The sequence below is a fragment of the Chinchilla lanigera genome, unplaced genomic scaffold, assembly GCF_000276665.1.
Source record: "Chinchilla lanigera isolate Chin_1 unplaced genomic scaffold, ChiLan1.0 scaffold00054, whole genome shotgun sequence".
Lineage (NCBI taxonomy): Eukaryota > Metazoa > Chordata > Mammalia > Rodentia > Chinchillidae > Chinchilla > Chinchilla lanigera.
Genome location: NW_004955455.1, coordinates 14483090 through 14489039, shown reverse-complemented (window position 1 = coordinate 14489039; position 5950 = coordinate 14483090). Strand labels below are relative to the sequence as shown.

Sequence of the window (5950 nt, the reverse complement as noted above, 5' to 3'; positions counted from 1 at the left end):
CCTCCCTTCTCCTCTCCTCTCCTCTCCTCCTCTCTCCTCTCCTCTTCTCTCCTCTCCTCTCCCCCGGCTCCTCTGCGTTCCCTCTCTTCTCCAGTCTTCTAGTGTGCTGGAACGTTCGCCGGAATATGATGAATGATTACCTGTCACGGCTTGTTTATTATAATGCGGGCAATCAATTACACATCCCCAACGCTGGCCGGCCCGCAGGAAATTTATATGCTCAGCACAAACCAATGTGAAAATGGAATCTCATTTGCCAAATGTCTCTCTCCCGGTACAGCACGATGATTACAGTCTGTGTTTGTTTCAACAGTCGTGTAGGACTGACAGTGCCATCATTTACTGCCGGGCTCAGGTCAGTTACTCTGAGGCTTTATTTATTGTGTTACCAAGGCCTGCGCAGGAGGAGGACAAGGGTTTCTGTCAGGGATGCCACCCTGTTAAAAAGTGGGCGGGCTGGGCCCGCGGAGGGCAGCACTGCAGCCTCAGACCCCGAGCCCTGTCTCAAAGCCACCTCTCCCAGTATCCAGCTGCCAGAACTCCCCAAGACCACCCTGGGGACACAGCTCTTCCACCCAGAGCTATCCAGGCCCTGCCATCAGAAGGACCAGAGTCTGGAGTCTGCTTCAGGCTAATGGCGTGTGCCAGGGACTCAGTGTCCTCATCTGACAAATGGGAATTTAACAGCCTCCCTGAGGAATAGGCTTTAACATCTTCCCCACCTTCTTTACAAGTATGGATCAGAAGTGTGGATAAATGTTAGTTCCTTGACAAAGGGGTTCCATTGCAAGGGATGTGAATTGGGATTCATGCCCTGTATTATTAAAGTCTCCCTTAAACTGGGCACAGTGGTACATGCCTGTAATCTAAGCACCTCTGGGAAGCTGAGGCAGGAGGATTGTGAGTTCAAGTCCGGCCTGGACAACTTCAAGACTTAGTGAAGCCCTGTCTCAAAATAAGAAGAAAGGACTGGAGCTGAAGGCCCTGGCTTCAATCCCTAGTACCGCAAAGACAAACAAACAAATGAAATTTTAAAATGTACCCCAATCTGTACTTTGGAGATATGGCACTGTTAACATGGTTTATTTTCCCTCCTAGTGGGATTTTGGAAAGTGTGTTTCCTCTGCAGTGACACATACTGTGCCTGGGAAAATAAAATGCGCCCCCCCTTGTTTTGCTTCCGTTTCTGTCCTTGTAAAAATAGACACTAGCAGTTTAGCCTTTCTAGCCGTGTGACCTGAGGCCGCCCCATCCCTGAAGCCTTGGATCCCTCCCCTGAGAAGTGAGGAAAATAACTGCTAAACTGCTTCCCTCGGTCTTGCTGGCAGGGCCTGAGGTGTCCAGAGAGATGAAAAAGTGCCGCGTAAACTGCAAAGCGAAGTTGTCGCTGCTCTCTGACATCCTTTTGTCAGGAGTTCTGGCTGGTCGTGAGAGTTTTGCCGAGCCAAGTGTTGCCCCAAATGTGCTCTCCCCACCACCAGCATTTGCTGCCGGGTGGGGAGATTCTCAACTGTGTATTTGTTTATTCTTTACTGTGCTGTATGACTCTATTACTTCACGTATGCGTTTGTTGACGGGCTGCCTGCCCTGCTGTACGAAGGTGCCCCCAGGCAAGGAAGATGGTTGATTTCAGTCACCTCTGTGATTCTCATTACCTAGACACTACCCAGCACAGCCTGAATGCTCAGTAAATATCTGTGGCTTTAATGGATGCCTGGCTGCATAACTGAACTCATTCCTAGGGCAACCTCTGTCGCGCAGGGTGTGGGCTTTGGCGGGTGGATGTGTGCAAGCATCTTCTCTCTTCTCGGTCCTCACAGGACAGGCTGTGCCATGCGCCCACCCTTGCCTGGGGTCCTTCACACTCCGAGTGCACAGACTGTGTGAACTAGTGACAGGCCACGTGTGTGTCTGCCTGAAGACACCTGCTCCCTCCTGAGATTAGCACCCTTGGAAGTGACTCCCAGTTCCTCTCCCAGGCTGTGTTGCCTGGTAGGCTCTACCCTCTCTAGACCGTGAGCTCCTCTGCAAGCAGCTATGCTCCATTTGGATGTGGGTCTCCAAAATATCCCGTGAATGCTTGTCTTGAAGGAGGTGCATTTCAATTAGCAGTCAATCAATCATCATGATTGTTTAGGTTTTCTGAACACTGATGTACAGCGTACAACTTGGAAAATTCTGTTAAAACACATCAGGTCAAGAAAAAATGATTTAAGTTCATGCTTTATTTAATTTTGTTTGCTTTTAATTTTTTTGAGATGGGGTCTTGTTATGTCACTAAGTCGACCCCTGGCTGGGCTCGCACTTGCAACCTTCCTGCCTCAGCCTCCCAGAATGCTGAGATTACAGGCATGCATCACCACTCCCCAGCTCAAGTTCACATTTTAATGCTGCGCTGTGTATTTTGGTCAAGTGCGTCTGACATGCAAAAGGGATTTCTTCCCATAGATGTAAGTATTAGTCGCTACGATTATAACAACACCAAGGTTGATTGCACAGAGCGGTGTCCCCAGCAGCAAGGGCTGAGCACAGCCCGTATTCCCTCCACTGCTGTGCCTCACTAGTTGACTAACAGACCTTATTCCCTGGCTGCGCCTCATCCCGCTGATACCAGCTTCCCAACGTGGAAGGGAAGGAAGCCAGAGCAAGCGTGTGCCGAGGACTCCTGGGGGAGCGGCTCTGTCTGTTGCTGCTGTGACAGTTGAGGTGCAAGAGGGGCTGCAGACAATGGGAAATAAAACATTTGAGCGGTTGCGAAAAATTCCGTGGGAAATCCCCCCTGCCCCGCGGTGTTTATGTGCGACAGCTGTGACAAGGAGAACGTGGGGCTTTTGGTTTCAAGGGTTCCTGAGCAGATGACGGTGGCCTTCCCGGAGGGCAGTCCCCAGCAACTATCTTCCCCGCCTGCCTGCCTGCCTGCCTGCCTGCCTGCCTGCCTGCCTGTCTTCCCGGGACGATCTGGCCACACACATGATGCCGGCTGTGAACTGCAATGGCTGGGTTGGGAGATCACCCACGTTGGTAGCGTCTGGGCCCCGATCCTTCTGCTCCAAGGACAAGTCCGCTTTCCCTGAGCTTGAGAACCTGGAGACCCACCGAGCGTGAGCGTGGGGCCTCATCTGCAGGGCTGTTAGAACAGCAGCTGCTTTCAGACAACTCCAGTCTAATTGAAAAACCCGACCTAGGGGCCTCGCATGCTCCCCACCCACTGGTGTGTTTTTGGGAGCACATGGCCACCTCCTGCTTCCTCCGTTCCCCTTCCTAATGAACTTCTATTTTCTGTTACACCCTGTTACTCTCATTCAGACAATAAAGTGGACCAATATGAACTAATCCTTGTTTTTTGTTTCCCTTAAAACTAACAAATCTTCAAGGTACCTCTGTTGCTAATGTCTTGCTGCTGCTGTGTGGTCAGTTGCTTATAGAGCTGCTGAAAGGCAAGGGTTCTAGATCTTTAAAGATCCTTGGTAAGTGGGAAAAGGGACACTCAAGCAGGTTAAATAACTTTCCCCTGTGTATTAGTCATGAGGCTTCCCTTGCAAAGTAACAAAATCCTGACATCTGTGGACTTATGCCAGATGGAGAACATATTGGATTACTGAACTGTGAAGCAAGAGCTAGTTAAGCTTCAGGTGTGGTTGGATCCAGGCCTTCAAGGCCAGCGGAGCAGAGTGAGCTGAGGTCCAGGTGGTAGTTGCTGCCTGTGTCTTACTGAACCACACAGAACAGGGGTAAGTAGTTCCCCAAAGGAAGTCAGGGCACTCTTACCAGAGGAAGGAGGAAGGATACTAGCTGAGCAGAAAGACCTGGAGTCCTGAGCTCCCATCACACCGTCACTCAGCTGTGCTCTACATCCCTTCTTACTGTTTGAGACCACCTTGGGACCCTGCGTGCTCTGCCACATACCGCCAGTCCCGCCACTGACCAGCAGTTGGTATTTTCCAAAGTGTGTGTCTTGGGAGGAGTTGCAGTCTGGAAGCCCTTCCCTACTTCAGCCACCCAGCAAATCTTCTGCCTGTTTGTAGGCTCAGCTTCCTGGTACACTTTTATTTAAACAAAGATTTCCCCAGATTTTTTGCTTTTTAAAAGCTTTTTTCATTAAATTTTAAAATTTTCATGTTATTTATCTATTTATTTTTGAGGCAGGGTCTTGCTATGTAGTGCAGGCTGACCTTGAACTCAGTGGTGATCCTCCTGCTTCGGCCTCGTGAGTGCTGGAATTACAGGTGTGTGGCACCGTGCCTGATTCCCATATTGTTTAAGCTTGGAGATTAGAGATTTTTCTGGGAGCACACCACCTTGCAACATACTGCAGAGCAAGTCTGAGACCACTCCCCACCCAGTCCCAGTTCCCACTTCCTGCCCTGAGAACGTGTACAAAAGGATGGCTGGAGAGACCACCACACACACCCTGCCTGACCTTCCTGACTTGTGAGCCCAAGATGCACGCCGTACCCAGGAGCATGGCTCTTCTGCGCACAGCTGGAAGTGGGGATCTTTGCCCAGTTTTGTTCTGCCTCTTTGTTCCGCAGGGGAGGCGGCCTCTGGGGTCTCACTCTGTAGGTAGCACCCTGCCAGAGTGGAGACAGACAGCCGCTCCCCGCTGCTCACTCCTGGAGCCAGAGCTTACATCACCATGTGCTTCTGTTCAGCAGGATGTTTACAAACAACTGCTCCGTCCTCCTGGCTGCTTCTGCAGAGCTGGTCTGTGTGCACCAGGCCCATCGTGTACTTCAAACAGAGCTTTCTGCAGCCCGATCGTGGCCGATCATCGCAGTGAACCTGAGTGTTTCCAGCATTCCTGGAAGCTGCGCTCTGAGCGCTTGACATGTATGGTTTTGTTGAATCTTCCAAAACCCTGTACAGCAGACTCTATTATTATCTTCATTTTACAGGTGCAAAAAAAAAAAAAAAAAGATAGTGCAGAGAGATGAATGAATTTGGCTCGGGTCCTCAGCCAAGTTCAGACCCAAGCAATCAGAGGCAAGTCAATGAGCTCTTCATCTCTTCCTGTTGCTTTTCCACCAGATGCTCATGAGTGTTTTGGACAATAAAGTGTAGGCTGTGACTGGGACAGAGATAGAAAGTTCTCTGCTTCCTGCAGGTCGATCCTTTCCCTTCCCAGAGACTTCTAGCTGAGCCTATTTTCCTTATGCTGTACTTCCCTCCTCTGTATTATTCGGTGAGGTCTCCAGCAAACACAGACGGGGGATTACAGGGGAGGGCAGCTGTATTACCTGGAGGGCGCGGAGGCTCTGCTCCTAAGGTGGCAGCACGCACAGGTAAGGCAGGTAGGGAGAGGAGCACAGCCTCATTACTTAGACTACCTTGCAGCGGCTTAGTGAATTAGCGAGACTCTTAACATCTTCCACTTGGATGGCGTCCAGCCCAGCCAGCTGCTGCTTTCCATAGGCCTCAGCTCGCCTTAACTCAATTAACTAAGCCGGGCTGAGCCAGGCTGAGCTGAGCTCAACAAGTATTTCTTAAGCACTGAGCTGGCTGCAGGCAGGGGAAAAAAAATAAAACCCACAAAGAAGAAATACGCCTGGCTTGGGCCTTCTGGAGTTGCTGCGCCCTTAGTAGGCAATATGGTGTGGTGCTTTCCGGCTACCGTCATTGTGATTTTCTCCGTATCTCTGCTCACTATGGGCTGTTATTTACATTGGTGGTTTCTTTGAATAAATTAACTTCCTTTCTTCAAGCTTAATTTTTGTATTGACCTGTCATAACATTGACTATTTATTTTTTTGTCTTTTTTTTTTTTTTGAGACAGAGTCTCTGTATGCAGTTCAGGCTGGCCTTGAGCTTGCTTTGTAGCCCAGGCTTGTCTCAAACTCACAACGATCCTCCTGCCTCAGCCTCCCAAGTGCTGGGATTACAAGCAGATGCCACCACGCCTGGCATCATTGACTATTTTAAAATGGATAATTCAGGTGCATTTACTACATCC

General features: G+C 50.0%; 1 long non-coding RNA gene across 1 annotated transcript in view; it reads left to right on the top strand.

The window, feature by feature from the left end:
* The window catches only part of LOC106149842, a 4428-nt gene extending 1094 nt beyond the window's left edge, over positions 1 to 3334 (top strand). The window contains exon 2 of the long non-coding RNA XR_001236276.1: positions 2843 to 3334. This is a non-coding gene — a long non-coding RNA (uncharacterized LOC106149842). The remainder of the gene's footprint in view (positions 1 to 2842) is intronic.
* The last annotated feature ends 2616 nt before the right edge of the window (positions 3335 to 5950 follow it).